The sequence below is a fragment of the Haplochromis burtoni genome, unplaced genomic scaffold (assembly GCF_018398535.1).
Source record: "Haplochromis burtoni strain Fernald_Lab_line unplaced genomic scaffold, NCSU_Asbu1 Contig_138, whole genome shotgun sequence".
Classification (NCBI taxonomy): domain Eukaryota; kingdom Metazoa; phylum Chordata; class Actinopteri; order Cichliformes; family Cichlidae; genus Haplochromis; species Haplochromis burtoni.
This window is the reverse complement of record NW_024582499.1, coordinates 282,464-308,962: the sequence shown is the minus strand read 5'-3', so window position 1 is coordinate 308,962 and position 26,499 is coordinate 282,464. Positions and strand designations below refer to the sequence as shown.

Genomic DNA, 26,499 nt, shown 5'->3' with positions numbered 1-26,499 from the left:
TCTGAGTTTTTTTAATAGCAGAAAATACTCAATATCAGAAAATGACACTACAAGGAACGTCTCTGTCTTGAAACAAAACACAGACAGCACAAGGTGTTTTTTTGTTCAATGAGTCCAGGACCTCCCGAAATCATCACTTTTCTGTCATGTAAACAAATAAAAGCCTGAAATCCTGACATTTAAAAGAAAGAAGCAGAATGTTTTGGGCATTTTTGCACATTCTGGGAAACATTTTGTTTATGTAGATGTCCAAAAAGCAAGTTTCCATTATGTGGAGCAAAGAAAAGTAAAAAAAAAAAAAAAAACCTTTACATTTAAATGTATCTGATCAGTAATTGTTCTCAGCAGTCCTGGGTGCAGCCCCACCAACAGGTCGCTGTAAAATCTCCCAATCAGGACAAGGAGCAATTTTAAGGAGGGACACCTTAAATAGACGGCAGTTAAAACTGCTTGTTCGAGACAGGATGAACTAGAGGTCACAGATACGTGAGGGTTATTTTAATCTGTGAATCATGTAACGCTGCTCTAATGGAATAGAAATATGAAGCAAGAAATGAGAGAAGATCCACTTTAAGCACTGGAAAAATACAAATCAAGGAAAACCTCTTCAGCTGGCATGTGGTTGGTCTGTGGGACCGTTCATTGATGTTTATCTCTGCAGATCAGATCCTTTTAGCCTCTGAGAGATGTTTGTTTAAGTTTGCTGTAACCGCTCAGGGTCAGACGTGTTTAGATGTTCGGCCTCTCTGGTTTCCATCAGCTGATCCATTAAATAAATAACATAAAAAAAGAAACCAACCACCAACATCACACAGCACATGGAACTCTAATGAAATAACAGTGTTAGACACTGATGTGTGTGTGCGGCCTCAGACTTTGTGGTAATGACACTATAGACTATAATACACACACACACACACACACACAGCTAATGGAGTTGGTGGCTAAAGCAGAGCTACTCCAGATAATTACTCTTCAAAAACATTACTATATCCTCACACACACACACACACACACACACACACACACACACACACAATAATTATATACACACCTGCATTTTGGAATATATTCAATCTTTTGGAATAAAATTAAGATATAACTCAATGTGTGCTGCAGAAAGCACACTGCTATTAAAATTAGCATAGGACGTTTTTGGGACCAATTTAAATGTCAAATAAGCCAGAAAAAAAAACAGGCCAATCAGCTAGCCTTAAACTAATAAAACATACAAAACAGAAAACTGTAATAGAAAAGGTCTAATATTGTCCTGAAAAATACAGCATGTGTGTTTAAAAATTAATTCCTCAATACCCAAAAGGTATTTTAAAACGTCATCACCATACAGGCACAATAAACACACTGGGTTTGTGGACGGCTCTTATGAGTGCTGCTCTGGCACGGTGGTTATAAGCCAGATTATTCTGGTTCAACCACATGAAGCTGTACTTTTATTTTCTTCCAAACTGCTGTTGGAGGATTACACCTGTGGCACGTTCAAGCTCGGTGGTTTACTGTACCTGTGCAGGTAACATGAAACAGTTAACTCTTGCACATAATACTTTATAGAGCCTATATAACTGGTATATTTCCTGCGCTAACTAGCGCTAGTTGGATAATCACACACAGATAAATTATAGAACAAAGCTAACCTATAGATAACTAGGTTAGCTAGTTATCTGTAGGTTAGCTCCAAAGCGCCAGATGCTAACAACACTGGCAAAGACTATAAACTATCAGAATCAGAATCAGAATACTTTATTAATTCTGATTCTGATTCTGATTCTTAATAAACTATAAAGCTAAAGTCACCAACCTGTCAAGTGTAAGCTAGCTGCTTAGATACCCATCTCCTAGTCATTGTCTTCAAATGTTACATTTTTATAACCTGATCTTTACTATGTGTTTAACGTTTGAGGGAGCAGCGAAATCGGTTCGTGATGGAGATTTAAAGAAATAAACTTTGATTAAAGTCGCTAGTTTAGCCTCATGCAGGCTTAGAGATTGATCAGTGACCCTCTAGCAACCACCGGTCGCTAAGGAAAATGTCCATTCCTCAACAAAAGTAAAGTAAGAATGTAAAAGTTTATTTGTGTAGCACATTTCACAGACAGACATCACAAAGTGCTTCACAAGAGAGGTAACAAAAATACAATCCAATCATAAATGCATCATAAAAGCCCTGGGCTTTAAAACGTGCTAGTGCCAGTGGTGAGGCACAACTTTGTAAGTTCTTAGTTTCCAGTTTGTCAGGCACGTTTTTCAAGTGTTTGCAGAGACGTTTGCGTCTCCCTTGCATATTACAGGAGATCATGGCAATCTACAATTCATTTTAGACAGCAAGCTCCAAGCTACAGCGCGCCAACCGCTGGGGGAAAACACATTTTCTCTTGAGTATCTGGCAGTTCAATGTAGTCTCCAGCCGGCCTCTATGCTTGTGCGACTGTAGCCGTAACATTTTTTATTTTTTCCAGAGATTTGATTGTTAAGCTGCCTAAAAATATACAAACTCAAAGCATCAAATTATAATTTAATGTGTTGCTGATTTCAGTGTATTTATTGGTAGCACTTGGCCTGAAGCACTTGAATCCCCAAAGCTATGACTTCAACTTACAACCCTGATAAATGGATCAGAAAATCATCATTTTGTAAGTAATGAACCATAAAAAAAAAAAAAGTTTTTCAGTTTGTTTCAGCCTGAAAACATAAAAGGTGTTTTTAATTGAACTTAAGGCTACTGCTTCTTCCTGCCCTCTGCCTTTCTCCCGTTGTCTCTCTCTCCCGTTGTCACCTCTTATTCCTTTTGTTTTATGGGTCTGGCATGAAATCTGTTGTCTAAGCAGAAAATAAGCATCCATTCTTATATAAAAGCCAGTATGCACCATGAAATAACAGCCAGGGGGCAACAAGCAAAGGCTGGCCATTAAAAAAAGACAGGTAGAAAAAAATAGCTCGCAGCAGCTTACACAGTAAATTTATTATAATGTCCCATTTTCCCAGCACTAATCCCATCACAGCTGAGTCCTGAGTAGGAATTCTTACGGATATCGCCTTTAAATGTGCAGTAGCTTCAGTGTAACTTAGATCCCTTCTAAGAAATGATTGCATAGTTTCACATTTTCTTTATCAGTAGCTGCAACACATCGTTAAACTCCCACTGCAGTGTATAGCTTGTTCTACAGTAAATGGTACTCAAACTAATATGTTAAATAATAAAGTCATGATTGGTATTGTTCCACTTTTATGGCTTGCTGTGAGGCTACAATTAATTTATTTTTATAATCGATTAATTTGCAGTGATTATGTTAATAGCTTTTATGCTTGAACAGCAGCGATGCCAAACAAAAGGTGGAAATACTTTATTTTCTATCAGCCTGAAGCAGAAAATCTTTTGCGACTTCTCGCTGCCATTTCAAACAAAACCAGGACTGCGAATGTAAACGGGCCAACGGGGAACTCGTTCATTCATCACACAGTCCTGGTGACCTTTAACCTCGCTATATATTAAGGCCGCACTGACAGAAAATCCAAACAAAGTGTACTCCCATGACTGACAGCCAAGTCACGCTGCATTTAACCGCACTGAAAGCTATATTTATCCTCCACTAAGGTCATAAAGAGCTCACAAACTAAACACTGATTGGATACATTAACTCAGACGGCGCTGGACTTCATCCATTAGAAATAAAGACGAGCTGAGGGAAACGGGAGGGGATGACAGCGGCGTGATGGATGGTAACCAGATTAATTCTGTGGTTTTACACACAGAGTTTAAAGTGGACCAATTACACTCATATTAAAACAGTAACACACGTAAGTCCTCTGTGATATTTAGGGATTATGTCAAGGAGGAAAGGTAAAACCTCACTTACCAGACAAATCCTGAAGATAAAAGTGATGCGGAAGAGCCGGCTTCACTGAATCAACATTAGACAGCACTCAGTCCACGGAAGTAGGAAAAGAACAACTGATCATTTTAAGGTAACTTCAAGCAGACAAAAAGTCAGAGAGGCAGTGGATGGATTCCCCACCGACCCGAGACACGAAACAGATGAAACAGAAAGCAGTGTCACAAAGATGAGAGAAGCGGACGTTGATGCTAGGATCTTCACAGGAGGGGAAAAAAGTCCCCGAAGCCCAGCTACAACGGGAAAAGGCCAAAAACATCCTGCTCCAGAATCAAACAGACGATCATCCGCAGCCGTGCACCAGAAACGGAGAACGGAGGTTAAACAGAGTAAAAAGCTAAATGCAGTAAATATGTTAAATGCAAAAATAAACAGTATGAAATGTGTCTGTTCAATAGTAATAAAGTTACCATTGCATGAACACACATACCTGCAACTTCACCCAATCTTTTCCTCAACATACTTGAATCTTTAAAACAGTCGCTTTATAAAATGTAACAGTATGAGTCCACTTTATCATTGGGTGACAGGCCACTTCATTAGGCACACTTAACACAAATACCTGATCAGCCATCAAAGTTTTGGAGACAAAAGGCCAGAGGTCATGGGGGAATAGGCAGACCGCTTCAATATGATAGGAACATAACAAGAGCTCAAAGTTACAACCAAAGTGGGCAGAAGATCACCTTTAAATGGCAGGTCTGGATTTCTGAATGAGTTTTGTCTTTATTTTTACATATTTGGTGATTTGCCTCCTTGAAAATTCAACTACATGCACTTACTCCCTTTTTGCTGTGCTGAACACTGATATTACGGAAGCCGAGGATCCCTGGAAATGTAGGGTCGATGTTTAATACTATAGAACAGAGGTAGGCAACTCCACACCTCGAGGGCCAGTGTCCTGGAGGGTTTAGATGTGTCCTTGATCCAACACAGCTGATTCAAATGGCTAAATGACCTCCTCCTGAAGTTCTCCAGAGGCCTGGTAATGAACTAATCATTTGATTCAGGTGTGTTGGCCCAGGGCGATATCTAAAACCTGCAGGACACCAGCCCTCGAGGCCTGGAGTTGCTTACCCCTGCTATAGAACAAAGAATCAGCTGCGTGTTAAAAGGAGGCTTTAAAAACCCCAAAGTGAGCCTTTGTGATTTCAGAATATTTCCCCCTGTTAACCACTGCTGTTTACATCACAGCCTCCAAACAACAGCATATCAGAAATGTGTTAAAGAACCGGCAGTAATTTAAAAAGTTTGAGAAACAGTGTGAAGAATCGATAGTGTGAATACTGTGACATTAATGAGCTGCAAGATGGGAACAGTGGCATGGTACAGGACACCCCACCCCCCACCCGGCTATAAACAAGGTGACTCCAACACCTGAAGACCTTTTCTGTCCTAAACTCCGGGATCATTAGCATCTGATAAACCCCATTTACCTGATGCTGCGAATGCTAAAGCAGCTACTTTCAAACCTGTGAAGTCTGTCCAGAGCAGGGGGGAACGCTGAAGTCTGCTGCTGTTTCAGTCATTAACAGCTCAACAACAACGTCTGACTTGTACTCCAAGGTCAGAACGATGGAAAACAAGAACAGACAAAGATTTACCAACTCTGATGTTGGTTCATTAGAGAAAAACAAGCCTTCCTATATTTAATAATCACAAAGAACCAGAGAGAGTTTATTATTTTTTTAGCACCTTATGTTCCAAAAACCGAAAAATGTGACTGCAGTTAATTATTACTGATTTCACTGTATAACAGCTAGGATAGGCTCCAGCCTCCCGTGACCCTGAGCTGGATGAGCAGGCGATGGATGGATTCTATCTTTTTAAATCTACGAACCAAAGCTTTCAGATTTCAATAGCAGGACATGTGCAGAGGATGGATAGTTGCTATATTGGGCAAAGGATGAGAAACTTGGAGCTCCGAGGCAGGAGGGAACGAGGAAGACCTCAGAGATGGTTCATGGATGCAGTGAAGATCTCCCTTTTAACAGGAAGAGTCCTCCAGCAGAACCAAGTTCAGGGACGGGCAGCCATGTGCTGCGAACAGCCGAAGGTGGGGTGGGGGTGGGTGGGTGAGTGGAAGGAAGAAGAGAGCACAGAGACACAAGGACAAAACACAAACTACAGACAGAAGTTCATGACATGCAGCAGTGAAAGGAGGGGGGAGAAGTGCTCAGAGGATGATGGGAATTTCCCAGCAGCCTGAACCTATAGCAGCAATTAAGGGAAGGTTCGGGGTCACCTGATACAGCCCTGCATACAGGAACCGTTTGACACAGCTTGAGATTAAAAAACAAAATCCACAATTATGTCCCACAATAAGCGGCTAATGAGCGTAATAATTAGCCAACAAAGACGTCCTGCTGTAATCTTTGTTGCTGCAAATGTTCGTGCCATCCGCTCTCACAGTCCGGATCACATACGAGCTGAAACATGCACGGATGGATATGAAAAAAAAATACCATTTTTAACCAAGAAGGAGAAATCTACTTTTCCCAATTACTATTTTTTAATGTAACTGGAAAAAAATGTAGAAAAATATTGTTCGAATTACAGAATCCAGTGAAGATTTTCTAGCCATGGTTGATTATTATAGTTGTTTTTTCCCCTTTAAAAGCAGGATGCACTTGGTTCTGTCTGCTGAAGCCAGGAGAGCGACAGGTAATCTGGGAAAATTGTGGGCTTCAAGGAAGGTCACCTTAAAGAGGAGATTTAAAAAGAAAAAAAAAGAAGAGCTAAAACTGAAAACATAAAGACTCGTTTCAAAGGATGAACTGCAGGGCTGCATCAAGGCCGACGCTGAACGGAGAATGATGTAAATCTACTCCAGTGGAGTCCGAGAATAAAAAACACGGAGCTGGAAATGAGCAGAATAAATGTACTTTAAGTTCAGCGTTAAGTAAAGAAGAAAGAAACTAATGCAAGTACACACAAACGAGCAGTCTGAGGCTCGAGCTTTGAGCTCACAGGCTTTACATGCTCACCTCTTTATTTAAACACTGCCAGCTCTTAATACGAGCATTCGCTGCTGTAACAGCATCATTTCAAACCAAAATACACAAACACAAGAGCGAGGAAGAAAAGGAAAGTGAAAATGGAGAAAGCGCTGGATCTGTTTCTCTGCAGCTTCTGCATGCTTCTTCTGTCCGTTTTCTGATTTCAAAACATCCTCATTTAAAGGTGCTGTAACTTAGCAACTAATGCATTTTCAAAAGTGGGCAGTTTATGCGTTTAAGTGTCTCGTTTTGCAGCGAGAGGAGGAAGAAGAATGCTTTTACGCGTTCCAGCCCTTCTCTGCAGAGCGCACGGGGAGCGAGGTTTAAAATAGGACTGCAACTTAAACCCGACTGCCAGCTGCTCCAACGGCGAGCTCGGTAACCAGGTGCAGATTAGAAAATCAGCCCAACAGATAAATATGAGTACAGTTGTGATGTTATCGCAGCTTTCTTGCTGATAAAACCTGTTCTTCATGTCTCATATACCCAAGAATAACCCTTTCACTCGTGCACAGAGGTGCCATCATGTCTGCCGCTTTCACGCTTGTAACACACCTAAACACGAACCTTTGTTCACATCCGACTTTACAGGAATTACAATTTGTCACAAGAAGATCTGCGGATCACAACACGCGGCGAATCTGAACATCAGAGGCCCACTCAGCCCTCCGCAGCTTATCTCGACGTGTTGCGAACACCGGACCTAAATATTTGTCAGGATAACATCAGTGTTGGAGCTCAGGGACACTTTAGCTCACTTTTAATGGCTTAAAAGAACCAAAACAGAGACGACAAGCGCCAAGGAGTTCGTGTTCGAGTCTAAACAGACGATAAGAGAAGAAACTGATGAAATAAAAGCCTTTACTTTACAGTCCTATGAAGCATTTGTATCTGGGTTTATACGTTTCCGAGAAATCGATCTGAAAAGTCCTGGAAAAACATCACAGGAGTGGAAACTCTGTGATTTGTGCTCAATCAGGAGGCAAAACAGTGTTATGCTCCTTTAATGGCCTGAAAGAGCCGTAATGTTGACTGTTGGACACCACCCTGAATGCACGCACACACACACACACCGTCCCTGTTGGTTCATAAAACATTTCTAAGACTCGGCAGCTGCAGAGCGATGCCCCCCCTCCACACACGGGATGTGAAATCACTCGTGCGCACACACAGTTGTATTTAACCTTGGACTCCAATGATTCAAAGATTCACAGGAATGCACAGAAACATGCAGGATGTTGCAGCAGTTCAGTGAAAGTTCGAACACAATGCAGGAATTTGACTCTCACTTCTAATTCACACCATCCTTCACAGACAGGTGTAGCGATGACAACAACTGCAGAACCGTTAATTTGATAAGCAGCAACACGTCTGACGGAGGGAAGAATCTAAATGTGAACATTTTTAGTTGATTTTGAACCACCACGTGCAAAACATCTGACTGGGAGCAGCTTCGTTTTTCAGAAATGTAACGATCCAAACGCACTGCTGGTGCAGTAAAAAGCACGGTGTGGACTGGCCTCCCCAGAGCCCTGACCTCAAAACTATCGAAGCAGCGCGGGATCCTTCGAGAAACCTGAAGAACTGAAGACTGAAACAGTTACAAGAAAGACTGGCTTTAGAGAGTTCAGGGTGACAACAAGAGGAACGGCAGCTGTCTTCTTCTGGGTTTTGTTTTTGTTCCTTTAAAATTTTTGTACATTTTTTTAACCTGAATCAGCTTCCAAGAGTTCAAAGAGCCTCTTTCACAACTGTGTGAAACTTATCAAAACTGGAAATGAACACATGAGATGTTGAAATCATAATGTGGAACATTTTTACACGAGAACTGCTCAAAACACTTTAATTTCTCACTTTCACTTCTGCTTGTTTTGAGTGTTTCACTCTGTTTTAAATGCATCAGTGTGAGATGGTTTGGAGAGTAGAAGCAGTCGGACAAATGCAGCTGAAGCTAAATGTGAAAGAGAAACACGAAAAGGTCATTAGGACTTAAGTAAAGAACATGAGTAAATGTACATACGGCTACAAACACACACACACACACACAGACAGAAAGTCACATTTATGTCTTTGACCCTGGCCTCTCTAAGGCCAAATCACACATGACCGCACACATCCAGCTGCTAGAGGTCAGGAGGCATCGAGGGAGGAAACCAATAGCCTCAGCTGATTGTTTCCTGCCTGTTCCTCAGCTCATCCTGAGAGTGTGCGTTTGTACTTGTGTGCCTAGCTTTGTGAGGACCCTTGTCCATTTTAGTCCTGTCATCAGGGCACGAGTGGAAAGTGGGCACTATTTAAATGGTTTCAGAGTTTAGGGAAGGATCGGGTTCAGGTTGAATGTTTGCGGGTCTGGGAACACGAGGTTCTAACAAGGACACCAGTATGTGTTTTAGACTGGTGAAGCCATCACATCGGATAAGAGGCTGCCTATGAATCGCGCCTTGTTGTGTCAGATCTGATAGCAGTGAAATGAAGTGAAGTGAAACCCTCCTGATGGTGAAAGACCAGATGTGACAAACACAAATACTCCAAATATTCCAATGTTTGGCAATCGGATTTAGCCCGGTGTGGACAACGGCTCCTTTATTCAAACACAGTTTAGATTTACAATTCATTGATTAGAACAGGGTGTGTACTTCTTATATAAACTAAATTCCTCGCGAGCAGATTAGAGACCGACACGTATTTTAACACCGTTCAGCTGCAGGTTCGCTTCTTTTTATCAAGACAAATAAATGTTCTTCTCAGCTGTTGAAAAGCTGACACGACACAAAGAGGCCGAGCACAAGTTTATACTTCAAGCCTTCAAAACGGAGCATGAGATCATGAATAGCTCATGAAGTTATTGTACAAACCATCAAACTTGTGCAGAGCTCACTGACAGGGTCACTTTGCACTAGTTGCAGACTAATTAGAGAAAATCTATCCCTGTTGTTCCAGTTAGGCTGTGGAATTGAGAGACTTTGGTCAATAAAAACTATGATAAAAATGTTTATGAACATTTTCAAACAGCATGATGACTAACAATTAAAGTAATTTGTGTTTAATGCGTCTGCAGCGTTTGTGAAATCACAGCCTGCAGCTTCCTCCTCGTCCTCAGCACATTTGTCTGAACTGCTGCACAAAAAGAAGCTCTTAGCATCCGTCTCTAATGAAGCTGATGGCTCTAGGAGGAAACTGATGAACTAACTACACTCATCTACACATTACCACAAAATATTAGACAATCAGCATTAAAAACAGGCGCAGGCAGCAGCGGGGATGGCCGGTGGCTCGTCGTCAGGTGACGTTAACGTTTCTGTCGTAAATCTTTCACGTTGCCGTCCGAAGGAGTGAGACGGTTCCAGAAACAAGTGAACTGCTCTGTTTAAATCGTGGCTGCGTTCACGTCCGTGTTCAAACAGACAGGAAACAGGATTTCAGTGAGCAAGCTGCTGCTCTTCAGCGGAGAGGTGCTAAACGCTATGTGAGGAAAAGTGAATCGACTCCAGGAGCCAAAGTCAACACTGAGCCGGCCCTGAGGCTGTAAAACCTTGGACTAAACTAACTAACTGATTATAAAGCAGTTAAAATACACCTGCTGCATGAAATGCTGCCAGTGCATCAGGACTGATAATCTAACAAATTCATGAATAATGCATCAGACTTTTACGACTTCATAAGTATTTTTTTTCCTTCGACACTTTAAAAAGGCTCCGTGTGTTTTATTCTTCGACTCTGCTGCAGCAGTTCAAAGCAGCCTTTCTTCATCCTACACCGCTCTGCTGCTCCTGAATCCATCCTCTGTCTGCAACAAGCCATTTCAGCTTCTCTAGCTTTCGGTCGCCCTCCCCAAACAACACCGCTACTTCAAGAACTGCCATTCTGTGGACTTCCTGTTCCACAGGAGGCACTCCAGCATGAATGGGACCCTATACAGCATTTATTTTGGTTTAAGGCATGAAGCAAGCCACAAAGAAATCCTATAGGCACTTCAACGAGTTCCCTATTTACACACACGGAAGCTTCTGTTGTGCGTTTGCTTCTGACTTCTTATCCTTTGTGGGAGTGAGTTTAAAATCCATCCACCTCTTTTCCACTTCAGAGTTATGACTGTGCTGTCACAAGGCGAGAGGCAGGGCACATCCTGATAGGCTGCCAGTCTGCCACAAGGCTGAGACAGAATAAAAGACAACCATTCACTCTCAGTTTCACACCTACAACCAATTTAGAATCACCAAATAACCTGATGCGTACGTCTTTGGACTGTGGGAGGAAGCTGGAGTTCATGCATACACGGGGGGAACGTACCCACTGCACACAGAAAGGCCCCAGCAGGCCACTGGATTCAAACCCACGGTATTGTAGCTGTGAGGGGGCGGGACTAAAAGTGCACCGTCATGCCCTCACTGTTAAAAATCCTTGATGGACTTAATTATATGTGTTAACATACATATTTGTGAAAACTAAAAAATTTTTATTTAGTTTTTGTCAAGAAAAAGGTGTAAAAATACATTTTAGCTATTTAACACCAGCTTCAGTACAATGAGATTAGCAGCTCTGCCGTCCCTTTAAGCCAACCTTCACCTAAACAGAAGGTTTGAACAGCAGGTGGGCGGGGCCACTGTGCTGAGATGACGATGATAAGGAAATCCTCTATCTATGACATCATATATTCCCAAGAATAGAAAAAAGCTCTTGGTAACAGCAGTAAGAACATTCTGGGATTACACGTACGTACACTGATCTCATTTATTTGAGACTCTGGTCATGCTTAGTATGAGCATCCATGACTGGAACATAAGAGGCCGACTAACTTTGATATGTTTATCTCATTAGGATGGGTACTGGGGAGGATCTGAAACTGAGGTTTCAGATAAAATCAGTTTGAAGTACACGCTGGTGCACAGAAAGATGACGTCATCGCAGCAGCAGGACCGGCTGGTCTGGCTGTAAAACGTCTTCACAGACAGAGTCAGAGGTGAAACGCTGCCGGCAGAAATATCATATCAGGGTCCGTCTCGCTCTGCTGACTCAGCGTTCTCTCAGCGCTGACTCTGCCAATGACTCAATGTGACAGAGTGCGAGTTTTTAGACTCAAATTGTACATTAACAAACAATGGCGTGTGTTACAGACAAAGCGCTCTGGATTAATTTGCACACGTCTGCCCGCTCTGATGTCTAACACACACAAAAACACGCCGCTGCAGGTGACACTGTGACCTGATTTCGACAAAAGGATAATTAAGAACGCACAAGAGGTCAAATACACACACACAGACATACTCATATCAAATCAATGCTCCATAATAAGACACACTGATGGATTTCCAATAGCAGGATAACAACAGCCCTTCACCTGAAGGACTACAGCTGCGCGTCAAGTAACGATCCAAATATTTACGCTTTTTTAATGAAGTGCCGACTCAGCGTCCGTCTTCATTCCACTCCACGGCTATGGCAGCACTCAAACACTGGACAACAAATGACTGCAGATTGCAGCCAGTAACTGGGAGCTCAACCAAACAGACAGACGCAAATGTTTCCACAAAGAACGTGAGACGACCGATGCAAAACACGACTTGCCGCAAACACGTTTAAAGGCAGCCGTGCGGATGTTCACTCTGTCTGTGACGTCCTTTCAAACAGATTTAATCATGACTAAATACTGCGTGAACGAGCCAGACCGAAAGCAGTCCTCCTGCGGAGGCAGACAGCTGTGACCTCTGACCTCTTCACTTGAACAGTGATTTTAGGCCAGCAGCCAGAATCAACATCACTAAGATGGCAAGTTATTTCTTCAGTTAATCGATTAAATGTTTTGCCTTAAAAATGTTAGAATAACAGAAATTATGCAGTTTATCCACGAAACGAGTCAAACCAGCCCCTCAGACTGAGACTTTTACCAGTTTACTATGTTTGCAGCGAATCGCCACCTCTGATTAATTTATCAGTAGATGACTTGGTCACAGCTTAGTTCACTGTTGTAGCAATCCTCCATGGACTCCAGCTCCACCCTTTCTACTGCAGCTGATGGGAGAAGTCCTCCTTCCGCTCCTTCCGCTGTGAGCTGGAGCTCCACTCCAAGGAGAACCCTCAGCAGGTGGAGAACTGTGCAAGCAGGACAAAGACCATGATCAGTGGCTGCAGTCCAAAAGGGTGGAGTTGGAGTCCTTCGAACCACGGGATAAGAGTCTCTGTGAAGACCCAGCTTTATGCTTTATGACTTTGTAAATAAAATATTTGCAGAAGATAAAGTCATGAGTAGTTTACTTAAATAATCCCTTTAGGAAGTAACTGCATTTGCTTTTTAGGAATGATTTTCAGATGTTCAAGTTGTCATTCAATCATAAATTTTGTAACGGTTTCTGTTTTTGAAGGATGCATCTTTCCAGGTAAGATGCAAAACCATAACTCTGCCAATAACACACCTAGAAGCTGTTTGCCAGTCATAAAACATTAAAAACTGAAAACATCTGTCCAGTAAAGCATGACTGGCATGATGAGATTAGATGCCAGTCAAGAGTGGTAGCGCCGTGTTTGAAAATAGTGTAAAACCTTCCAAATGTAACTAACGCTGTAATCACTATGTGAAGAAACAATGACATCTGTGTGTGGTGATGAAGCGCTATCAGCTAAAGCTGAACTTGGGCCTGGCTGTACTTTTGTGTAATACCGGTTGCTACCATAAGGTGGCACAGCAGGTCAGCCCAGCAAGTCATTAACAGCACTTTCTTACTTATAACTGGAGCTAGGGGTGGGCAATATAAACGATATACGATAGAAACTATATAAATTTGGCCAGTGATAGAGATTTTGACTATACCACTCTATCGCGACAGTGCATGTTGATGATGTCATCAAGCTGCACCTGTTTCGCAGTGGCTAAAACTATTATCATCTGCAAATTATTTTGGGCGACAGTCATAGCAAAGAGATGAAGCACTTTTGAAATATGGGGAAAGCCAAAAACTGCGCTTCCTCCACTTCCGTAACATTGATTCATTAATGTTGAATTCTCTCACAGCTGTTCTAGTCCCATGTTGTTGCATTATATTAATGACTAACCTCGTATTGTGGATGAATGCTCTCAGTTGTTCTCCTGACTGAAGTTTGGCCCGTGTACAGCATCCTGCTATGCGATTGCATTTGTCCCTGACCACCAGAATCCCTCACGTTAACTTTTATTGAGTGGAAAAAAGTTGGCTTCATCCTCCAGCTTCACTGTGCTATGTTATGCTAACATAGCTGTGTCGCTAGCAATCACGTAGCACAACATTATATACCAGGTAGTCCAACTTCAGTAACCCTGCAAACGCCACTGCTGTTTAATTTTCGGTCTTCATTTATATTGGAAGTGGTAGCAGAGCTGTACGTTTGAATTAGTTTCAAAAATCTCTCACTCAGAACATGGTATGAAATGTTTAGGCGGAAACTAGCGAGCTAACTTCCTGTTAACTTCTAACTCCGTTAAATTTAATAACTTCTGTTTTCATGGATGCCTGGATGTTAAACTTAATTGTTACACCTGATAAAGCAGCAATGCTGATCATTTAATTAAAGATTAAAGAATTTAGACCGTTTTAACTCTCAGTGTTCGTTTGACTTTGGGACCTGAAGCGGACGGAGTTTTGGACCCAGATTACTCCGCGAAGCTCCTCACTACGGCAGCCGTAATGCTCTGACAATCCATCGAGCAGTGCTGCTTACCAAAGTTGTACTAAAACATTTTTTAACAGATTTCTGCCCAAATCAGTTCGAGGTCAGTAAGCACAACCAGAATTCCTACATAAGGCACACTCTCGATTTTTCAGAAAATTAAAGGATTTTAAGTGCGCCTTATAGTGTGGAAAATACGTTATACAGAAGAAAAGAATATATCGCGATATATATCGTTACCGCACATGCTTCAAAGGCCATATCGCCCAGCCCTAACTGGAGCCCCCAAAAGACAAACCTGATGAGGAAATTAGAGTAAAAAAATAATAAAGAAACGTTAAAAAGATCAGCGTACGTCTGAAAACACCGCCCCCTGGTGTTGGACGTTTTTATCTAAACCTGACTGAGAGGAATTACAAAAACAAACCTTTAAATAAATGAACAAAAATTATCTCCAGTGCAAACTGATCCGGGTACAGCTGGCATGTTGCAGCATGGAACAACATGTAATCATTTCAGAGCAGTTAGGGCAGCAGACCTCCTCATGAGTGAACATCGAAACCTTATTTTTTGCATGAAAATATTATCTCAGTGGAAAAAAATGAACATGATGTTAACTAACCAGATAAAAATTGTAACAAGTCCAACATATCATCTCCTATTGCATTCCTGAGACGCCAACTTGAAAATGAAACCTGCTATGGACTTTCAAAAGCGCACACACATTTGTACTGCACTCTGTGCGTGTCTTATAGGCTCCAGGGTTGGTAGTTCAACTCCCTCTGGAGCTGAACTGTGTCCCAAAGCGAAGGTAGATTAGCTCCAGAGGTGCCTGCTGACTGGACACACACACACACACACACACACACACACACACACACAAATGGAAAAAGTGATGCCGAGATAAAGCAGCAGGCAGGAAAGTGGAGCTCGGTCTGGAAACATGTTGCAGCTTCACAGCAGGAAAACTGTAACTTTACGAGATGTATTACAATCACAAAGAGGACGTTACAGTAACAGAGAGGCCGAGCAAAATGTGAAAAGCACGCTTCCTCCAGAGGATCTGGAGTCGTTTGGCATTCGTGCAGCTGCATCCAGCTGTGCTCCATCTACACGCACCTGTAAGGAACATTAAAGTTTTACTTCCAATGTTTCTGCTTCCGCATTTTGTGTGAATGATTCAGGAAAAACAAACATTTGGTGCCTTTCGGACATTTTATATCATTACCATCCCAAAACTATGACTCAGCTCACAGTACTGGGCTGTATTATTAAGAGCAGAGTGGCATTTAGAGTGATTTTTACTAAATGAATACACAATTAAGTCTTTTTGCACAAAACATGCCACAACAATTAGTTGTTGGCTTGTTTTTTGTTAAGCTTCATGTTGATACTGGACCATCACCTTGAACACCAGGATGTTGTCCCATGTTTTCTCATTTTACACCAAATAACTCAGCTAAAAAAGTTTTATTTGTTACACAGAATCTGCTTTAAGCACAATAAAAGCTGATTTCAGTGACGAGCTAAAGAGTCTAATCAAATAATTCGAGCTGTTCCAGCCCAGTGTTTATTTTAAAAAGTGTTTCATCTCAAAAAGCCTGAGAACAAGAATTAATGAGCTGCAATAGCGAGTTATAACAGTCTGATTTACTCCGTGGTGTCTTTGCCTCGTTTTAAAGTCATTTGTTTTGCTCCAAAGAGGCATGTTTCCCGCCCCTCTGTGAGTGAAAGCAGCTGCAGGAATCATTAAAATCCCCACCTGCCTCAACATGAACGTCTTTCACAAGTAGACATAGACGTTTGTCCAGCGCTGCAGTGAGTCACTGTTTGATAGAGAGCAAGAGTTTGGAGTTATTTGGATGGCGAGTAAAACTACAGGCTGCATATAGATTAAAAAAATGGAGGACATCTGTAAAATGGCGCTAAACATAAAGTGGAGCTGAGGCTGATGGGAATGTCACTAGTTCTGCTGAACTAAGTGAAGTGCGATAGGCACATGGATCTGATCCACGTTTATGTTTTAGAACTTCTTTGTGTGTTCCTGTGGTTTACACAGTCATATCTACTCTCTGAGCTAAGCTGTGCGTTCTTCTTTTACCTTTGCAGCTTCCTCCTCGCTTCTAGATTCATCATTGCTGCTTCTGGCCACAGTAACATGCTAACAAGTGCTTTAACTTAGTGATTACTCCAGTACTTAAAATTCATCATCAGTTCTTATTGAGGTCCTTCGTTGGGTTGGGCAGCTGTGAGCATTTGGTGAATAGAGCGTGATGATGGAGATCAGCTGAGTGATGTTTCTCAGAGGACCATTTTTGAAAACAACTGAAAAATACTTTACAGAAACTACTCAGACAGTGAGATTGAGATCGGAGCAGCAGCAAGATAGCCAGCCAGTTTAATTCCTGTCTTTTTAACCTCCCCTCCATTCTAAAAGCCCAGTTTCTTCTGATTGGTCAACTTCCAAAAGCCAGCTGAGGGGCTGCACCCGTTCTTCATGAGCATGTAATGAAAAATCAACGAGTACAATGTTCAGAGCAGTCGGGAATCCGGTTTTCTGTCACTGCTAGTCTATAGACTATGTGCACGTTAGCATATGCTACTTCCAGCGCGGAAACTCCTGTGGGGAGCTTTGTTTCCGGTGTCCTATTCGCGCCTTGTTTACGGCCCAAAACAAGTTAAGCAAATGAATGAATCAAGCGGCGATTTACATTTCTATAGATGTCTCAGGCATTTACCCAATATATCTGTAAATGATGTTCATCGACTTGTTGATATTTTTTCCCCGCGCCTCAGAGCAAAAGAGAAACTGGATTCAAATGTTATATTTCTCAGCGGTTACTCGTTTATCGCAGGTGTTAGGTTCTAAAAATAACCAGCGAGAGGTGAAATCAAGTAGCCAATTTTATTTTTTGACGGTGCAAAACGATTCGTGGACATCGTGGACATACAGTACTGCACTTCAGAGTCACACTGCTAGCATCGATGCAGCGATTCTGTACAGGAGAGACGTCACAGAGGAGATCGTCTGCAGCGATCAGGACGCAGGACACAATGTGACGTAAAAATAAGCAAACTTGCACTAAAAAATCTGCGAAACAGCGAGGTGAAAGGTGAACCGCGTTATAGCGAGGGACCGCTGTAATTTTGAAGGTAAGTCACAACATACCTTCGTAAATACTAATGTATAGAAACCGTTACCAGCAATCATTCATTTTTTGTGTGGCTTTTTTCACGGTTTGTTAACATGCTGTGTAGGTGTGTACTTGACGAGCTGATATCAACATAACGGGGAAACATCTGGTTTGCCTATTCTTCACCTGTAGTCTGAATGCTGAACATTTGCCTGTTTAAATCATGAGACCAGTCACTATACAGAGATGTGCTTCTGAATGTGGACGATGTGTCTTCTGCTGCAGTGATGCAGTTCTGCTTGTGTTGAGTGATGTAAACAACTGATCGATCTACACGCTTCAAACGTCAAAATTGATCATTAGATTTTTTTATGACACAGCAGCGGTGAGTGTTCCCACCTTCTGCTCTTTGTAACTTAACGCGATCTTTCCGTTTTCGAGTATATCTTCGCAGTAGCGATTGACCGCAAAGTAAAGCTACCGGAAATGTACAACCCCACATCCGGTCTCAAACCAGGAAGTTAGCATTTTCTCGTGCACAGGGTCTATTTTCCAGCACTGGCTCAATGAGCTCATCTGCAAAAAGCAATCCAATCCTGATTACTGCCACCTGCTGGACTGGAGGGGAACACGTTGCTGCAACACCACTGGCAACACAGCTGTTTCACACAATGTAGACAAACAGTGTGAAGTGAAACAGTTCCATTCCTTAAAATTCCAAATAGTGTGAATGGAAAAGCAGATAAATGTGACCCGTGTACACAATCAGATGAAATATTGAAATCAAATATATTTTTTTAACTCACAAAAATTGGTTCTGATACCAAACATCTCATCTTGGTTCTAGACCAAAGTGCCAGATTCCAAATCATAGAAAAAGTCAATGCAGATCTCCATTGGAAAACATATTAAGTCTAGAGTAATGAAGGAATAATGAGGGACCAGCAGACTGAAGCCCTGGCAGGACTAATACACTAATTTGAGTCAAACTGCAAATGGAACCGTGACTTTTTTTAAACTTAAAATGTCAAATCTGTTACCAAAACAACCGGAGATTCATTTCTTTTCCAATTACCTTAAAAATTTATGGACTAGTCGTTACAGCTCTGACCAGATTTATGGAAAATCTCCAACTCTGGGACACGCTGCGGTCATCATCACCTTCTTGGCTTTTATTCATCTGCTGTTTGGACTTTAAAGCGGGTTTTTTTCTCGTTACTTTTTATATTTGATTCAAACGTAACTTTTTCATACGATTCATTTGAGATCTCCATTTGATTTTCTGTGCGCTGCCGTTATCTGATCCATGTCTCTCTGGAAAAGTTTCTGAAGCTCACTCTTTGCAGATAATGCGTTTATCTGGGATATTGGTTAATCAACTGGTTGTTGTCCTGGTGAAATGGGGAACATGTTAGAAAAAACACACCATAAAACTGAAGAAACTCCTGAGACGACTTCTTGAACGACGGTTCAAACAGAAGCTCTTTGTGTTTGTTTGCTTAAAATGATCAATCAATGCGATTAACTGATGATCAAAGCGCTCAATCCACCGTCATCTCTGATCAACTTTTGCACTTTTCTTCACGTAGGTTTGGAGTCATTATTTAATCTCAAATTTGTCTCCTTTATTATTGATCTGAATCTGACCCGTGCCATCGATCAGATTATTGATCACAGGATCAGTGTTTAGTTGAACATCTGTTTGGTAAGGACACATGTGGGGGAGACTTGCTGCTACTCCTGGCACCATTTACATTCAATCAGTCATTATCATACAGCCCATCACATCACTTATTGATCGTGTGATTATTGATGTGCAGGTTGATTTCTCTTCTTCTTCTTCTGCAGCAAATTTATGTTTTAATCCGTTTTTAATAGCTGATTCTTTTTGTTATCGACTCATTTTTTCGCTATTTGGGGCCGTTTGGTCCTGAAAACCTGATTTGGACTGTTTGTTGTTAAACTGATCACATCATTGATCGACTTGTAAACACATCAGCAATCCTTTACCGGGACTGTGATCCAAACGTTACTTGAGGATCAGCGCGGTCTGTTCGGTCGGGATTCTGATTGATAACCTTCAGCCTGGTGGGACTTGAGTGTGTCAGGAAGAACATCGATCACAATGAGATCATCACGATCGCGGCTCTGAAATAAATCCCGACCCTGAACTCGCCGAACCGGGATCAGAAATGTGCCGGTCTCGGTTCCGTGAGCAGAGCTGGGGGCTGATCCAGAAGATCGAGGCTGCTCTTCGGCACATGGGCAGTCGGATGAAGGCGGATTCAGAAAAACACAAATCCGAATTTGGTGCGTGGATCTCGGCAGCAGCCGGCGGTTCGTCCGCAGAGTTCGGGGCGACCATCGGACGCGTTTCCGGGGTTTCGGCTGCGGTTTTGAACGTTTTTCTGCCGCCTTCCCCCCCTTTGTTCTTCCTTAATGGATCGGCGTCTGGAGCTGTGCTACCTCCCAGACCCCCTCCTCCTCCTCCTCCTCAGCCTCCCCCACCACTCTCCCCTTCACCACACACAGAAAAACACACACTTGCAGCTCAAAATCGCCTCTTTTACGCACCGAACTCCGCACTTTAAAATGGAGGAAAAACGCAGAGGGAAGCGGTCCGCTTGGTGCCGTAACGCAGGCCGAACCCCGAGGGCGAAAGCAGCCCCTACCTGTGGTATCAACCAACCCCCAAGTCCCACTCCTTCATCCCCACTCGCAGCATTGAGAAGGAGGAAATTTCCACGCGTAAAAAATAAAGAAAGGGGGGAAAAGCAGGCAGCAGGAGCAGCTGATGAGCGGTGATGCGGAGGGCAAGCGAGGCGTTTTCCCCCTGAAACATCCACACACTCATACACCCCTCTCCACAACCGCCACCACCCCGATACCCCCATATCTGCCACCCGGACCCGGAGAACATCACCGGCCTCTCCACCTCCAAACACCACCTACCCCCTCCGGAACCCCTCAGACCTACCTGCACGGGGACGCGCAGAAAAGTCCGATCAGTTATTTAAATCCACACAGTCCCACGCGCTTCTGCTGCCTTTCTTCTTCTTCTCCTCACATAAAACCTGAGTGAGGTGAGCTCAGCTGGAGGCAGCAAGAGGAGCCCGCACAGGTCACCACAAAATCCTGCGGGTTTTTAAAAAGTGAGGAATAATCCAGAGAGCAGAGATCACAGAGCGCAGGAGCGCGGCGAGGTCTCCCATTCACACACAGCCTGCCTCGGCTTGGCTCGGCTCGGTCTGCCCCTACTCCACCACAGACAGCCCCCCAGCTGGAGCGTACCACTCTGCGCTGAGCTGGGAGGGGATACGGCCAATTAGAAGCGGTCATTTAAACCAATTATCGATAGATTAATCGGCTTATCAAAGGCTCGGTGCTCCTCTGAGGACGTTTGCTAACGCGGAGAGGAAACGAGCATCGTTGAGAGGAATGGGACAGTGAGCGCGCTGTCTTTTTAATTGAAAACCAGCTGTTGTACCCCCTCCGAAAAGCCTCTCATGGTTCAGTCCAACTCCTTAATCTGCTGTTTTTCTCCTCCCAAAACCAGATGTGGAGAGAGAAACTGAGAGAGAGACATATAAGTGCTGTGTGTGAGAGAGAGCCCTATAGAGAGGTGCGGTGGAAATGTATAGCCTGCAAATGTATAAGAGAGAGAAAGAGGGGGTGAGGAGATGCATATCAAAATAAAGGGGGGATGGGGGAGTGAAGAGAGATGGTGTAAAGACACATGGAGACGTGAGGGATAAAGAAACACAAATGAGAAACTGAGACGTGTGAATGAGGGAGGGAAGAAGCAGAGCAGTGAGAAGAAACCGAAGCAGAGCGATCTGATGGAGAGAGAGACGCACAAACTGAGCAACACATTCAGGAGATTTCATTGTGCCTGATGATAAAATTGCTGCTGCGTCTCCCAACAGGTGTTGAGTCATCGAGAGATACTGAAAAATAACAATAAAAAAGTTTAACCCTGTAAAGCCCGGCACAGCAGATCACCTGCCTCTAGCTCATGTCTGCCACACCAACCTCTGCGTGTCCTCCTTCACCACCAGGAATCGTCTCTGTGGTCTTCCTTTTCCTTCCTGCCTTCAACGAACTTTGTCCAGCACATCGGTCTTCCCTCCTCACACATGTCCAACCTGTCTTTGTCTAACCTGTCCCTCAGATTCTTTCTTTTCTAATTCTGTTCTCCCAACCAGGTCTCACTACGCTTTCACTCTTGTGTCAAAATCACCCCTGACACTCATCTCCACCCTGCCTGCTTTCTCACCCCCCCCAGCTTTGGATGGGCAATCCCGGATATGTAAACACATGTATCTGTGTTGCTTCTGCTCTTCTCTTCAGTTCATGCCTCCACATCTCCAGCCTCTCCTCCACCTGCTCCATATTCTCACCACAGATCACAGAGTCATCTGCAAACACGATCGTCCACAGAGACTCCTTCCTGATATCATCTGTCATCCTGTCCATCACCACCCCAAACAAGAAGGGGCTCAAAGCCCATCCCTGATGTAAACCCACCCCCACCTTGAGCCCATATGCCACTCCTACCTCTCACAGCTCACCACAGTCTCCCTGTCCTCATACACATCCTGATTTCCTCATGCAACACCACACTTCCTCTCTTGGTACCAATATCATATCTTTCTCTCAATCCACAAAGACACAGTAAAGCTTCTTCTGACCAGCTCTACACTCCATCAACACACCCTCAAAGCAAAAATCACATCTGTAGAGCTTTTTCTCAGCATGAAGTCACACTGCTGCTCGTGGATCGTCACCCACAAGCTAGTTTCCTCCCGAGGCCGGATAAATAAGGAAGGTAGAGTCAGGAAGGGTGTAAAATCTTTGCCAAATCAAAAAAAAACACTCGCGAGAAAAGAAATAAGATGGTATTTTAAGCTCTTAGTGTGATTTCTTTTTCTCTATCACACGTGATCATGAAGCCTCTGAGCACAGGTGTGAAAAGGACCCCCCAGAGTCTCACAGAGGAGACAGAATTAAATCAAGAGCGTTAATTAAAGTCTCTGTTTAGCTGTTTTAAGTTGCTTCTGCTGATTTCTGTCTCTTTATAGATATTTTAAGTCTTTTAAAGTAAGCTACTTTCAGCTGCTGCCTTACCACAGGCGTCGCCACAGCTGGCAGCGCCTGAGCGTTACGCTGCATGGCCTTTATGCATGCAACAGGAATCAAACCAGCAGCCTTTCTTATAAACGTGCTTTTAGTTGTTTTACGTCTCTCTGTCGTAATTTTAGGGGTCTTTCTAATTTGTGTCTCCCATTTCTTGATGCTTTTGTGTCTTTTGTAGCTTTAAGTCTCTTTTTAGTTGCTTTATGTCTTTATGATGTCATTTTAAGACTCTGTCATCATTTAAAGGCTCTTTGTAATGTTTTCAATCATTTTGTGGTTCTAAATCTTCTTTTTTGTAACCATTTTCATGTCTTTTAATTTTTAAGACTGTCATCATTTTTCAATCTTTTACATGTTTTTTTGTCTGTTTATTTTTAATTTGCTTTATAGTTGTTTTCTGTCTCTTTGCTGTCATTTTAAGACATTTTGTAATCTTTTACATCATTGTGTAGTTTTAGATGTCCGTTTATATATTTCATAGCTTTGTCGGTTTTTTATGTCTCTTCTCATCATTTTAAAATTCTTTTTCTGGTCTTTTAGAGTTTTAAAACTATTCATATATATTTTAAGTTGCTTTGTAACGTTTTATTCCTCCTGGTAAGTGTTGGTAAGACTCGTCTGTCTTTTGGAGGCTTTTTGTGATGTTTAAATCCTTTTTGCAGTTGTGTGTCACTTTTACTTGTTTCAAGTTGCCTTGGGTTGTTTTCTGTGTCTTTGCTCTTATCTTTTATAAATTTTTAATGTGTCTCTGTAATCTTTTACATCATTTTGTGTCTTAAAATCCTTTTTAAATATTCTAAATTGCTTTGTAATTCTTTTATATTCCTTTATGTATTTTTTTTTACCGCTTTCTTTTTCATTTATTTGTGGTCACTTTATGTCTAATGTATATCCATATGTACTTGTATAGAGTTATACTGACTTTGCCTTACACATCCGTGTACAATAACACAGACGTGTCTACTTTTGTAACGAGTAAAAGTCTTTTTATTTGACATAAATGTACAAAGATATTTAAAATAGAGTTGTGGTAAAAACGTTGCTCAGTTATGGATTATTACTGAATGTACGTACAGACCCACTCATATGTTTATCACCATTAGTAAAGGGTAACTAAAGCAGTCAGACACACTTTTTCGCACACACTTGGACGTCACAGGTATAATTAAGACAAAATGTAGATGCTTGTGTAAAATTTTAAGCACATTTCATCGCTGCCTCTTGAAATGCAGCTGAAGGAGAATCTAACAACAACAGAAAAACACACAGTAGGCTCCCTGTAATAAAGCAGAAGTGCATGATTACAGTTAGTCACATCCTGACTGACTGATGAGTCAGTCGACAACCAGACAATAGGTGTGTTTCCACTGTGGGACTTTTCCTCGAGAAACAGAAACCTTTTGAGGAACTTGGTTCCACCATAAGACAAAAAGAAGGTCCGTACATATTTGGACATTAATGCTTTTCTTTTTTTTAAACTTTTAATTTAGTCACAGTTATCTGATGTATGTGGGGTTTAAGTGCAGGCTTGCAGCTTTAACTTCAGGGCTTGAACAAAACTATTGGACACCCACTGAGGATTATAGTAGCTTCCAGTAGCTTCCAGTAGCTAACAGGATCTTCTGATATGAAATTTTCATTGTGTTGAGATTTCTTTGTCTGATGTCTGGACGGCACTGACATCCCCACAGATGGTGTTTCCTCCTTTGTGGTGCTTTTATTGCAGCTCTCTCCTGTTTTTGTTGTTGTTTTCTACTTTTAGTTTTGTCTTCACTGAATGAAAAACAGTTTGATTGGCTGGAGATCCGGTAAATCTCTTTGTCATAGGTCAATATTTTAATTTTACCTTTTCCTTTACCTACAAAAACTCGACAGTACTTTGGGGTCATTAGTGTGGAGTGCAGTCAGCTTGGCTGCATTTGGCTGAATGTGAGCAGAACATAACTCTGAGCACTTCTGAATTCATTCTGGACACATTAAAAAACAGAATCAGTAATCAACAGTAAAGCGAGGCCGAGTAGACGCTGTATGTTCTCACGCATCGCTCTGCCTCATGTATGCTTCAGGTTATCAGCTGTTGTTGGTTCAGAGAAGCCTGAGCGGCTGATCTGGGCATCTTAGCTTTTTAAAGGTGAGATGTAAGCACCACAGATTTATTTTATTATTTGTGTCATGACACTTTTCTTTCTTTTTCTTTTTTAACTGAACCTAGGAAGTAAACCCAGACGGCTTAAGGCAGATTTATGGAGTTTATTTACAACAAGCGATGTAAATATGAGTGAGCCGGGTGGCCAGGAACAAAAGAGAGCGCCGGACGTCCGATGTCCAAAGACAGACGATGATCATGGTACTTGCAAGAGGGCAGGCAGAGTCTACAGGTGAAAGGAAAGTTTGTGGTGCTGGATGAAGGGCTGGACTTGACCGGTGACTGGAAACTCCTCCACAGGTAAGAGTTTTCTGGCTACAAAGCTCCCCAGAGTGGAGGTAACGATCAAGCAGAGATCCATCACCATAGCAGGATCATAGCAGCCTCTGAATGAGACCTGCCCAAAGGCAGAGCCCGAAATGATCCCTCCCAGAGCCACCCAGAGGGAGAGGAGGGAAAGAACCGGCCAGCCTGGCCCAAACATGAAAATGTAGTTATTTAACTTTTTGTTTTATTTTGTCAGTAGTTTTCACCTTTGTACTTTATTAGGTGGAGACTTCCCTTCATAAAAGACATGGACAAAGACCTGTCTACTTCCTGGAGAGGGCTCTTCACATAATTCTGAAGAAAAGACCTTGTGATTGTCTTCAGGGTCATTCTTCCAGGACTCCTTTATCGTACCGAGCACACCACAGTGTTCTTGTCTCTGATTAGTCATCTCTCTGATGGTTTCTGTTCACTTCACAGTCTAAGGATGACCTCGCCGCTGCTCTGCGCTCTTCTGTGGACGTTCTGGGTTTGACACAACTGGACGACTGTCTATGAAAAATGATGAATGGACTGTTACTTATATATCATCTTCCTATATACTATAATACACACACACACACACACACACTCAGACTGGATGCTTCAGGGGTTCAATATCTCGCCCAAAGATACAAACTTCAGGGATCAACCCCCTGACTTTCCACTTGGTAGACGACTCGCTCCACTTGAGCCACAGCCGCCCTCCTAAAAGCAGACACACATTTAAACCCCTCATTGATTCATGGTTATTATAATGACATATAATCAAGTTAAGCATCAAAACAGTAAAAACAATAATTTTTCTATCAGACACTAAAACCAACCATCTAAAGTCAGCTATCAGAAGCTAATAGAAGCTAACTCGAGCTGAGGCTACGCGATCCGTGTCATTCAGGGCGTCGTGAGGATGATTTAGGGCAAATAAAACTGAAATAAAAGCAGCAGAAATGAGTGAAGTCGGAGAGAGTTGGATGTGGTCTGTTAGCAGCAGACTCAGTGTTTCCACACCGAGCATGCTGAGCCTAAAATAACGAGAGGGGGGACTCGGGCTGGTCCGGGTTCAGGTTTAGGCTGGGGTTACTTCTGGGTCTGCAGCACAGGGTTGGCCCTGTAATCAGCTGACAGCTCTGGTTTCGCCTTCGATCTCTCTGTAATTTTCTTAATTGAAGCCACTTGAGGGGTCGAGCGCTCAGTTCATCCTCCTTTTTTTCCCTTTCTATGTTGCCTGC

General features: G+C 42.5%; 1 protein-coding gene across 1 annotated transcript in view; it reads right to left on the bottom strand.

Annotated features, from left to right (window-relative positions):
* plxna3 (plexin A3) overlaps positions 1-20,948 on the bottom strand; it is a 144,981-nt gene extending 124,033 nt beyond the window's left edge. Inside the window, exon 1 of the mRNA XM_042224441.1 lies at positions 20,657-20,948. The gene's annotated coding sequence lies outside the window, so the exon portion shown is untranslated. The remainder of the gene's footprint in view (positions 1-20,656) is intronic.
* Between the last annotated feature and the right edge of the window lie 5,551 nt (positions 20,949-26,499).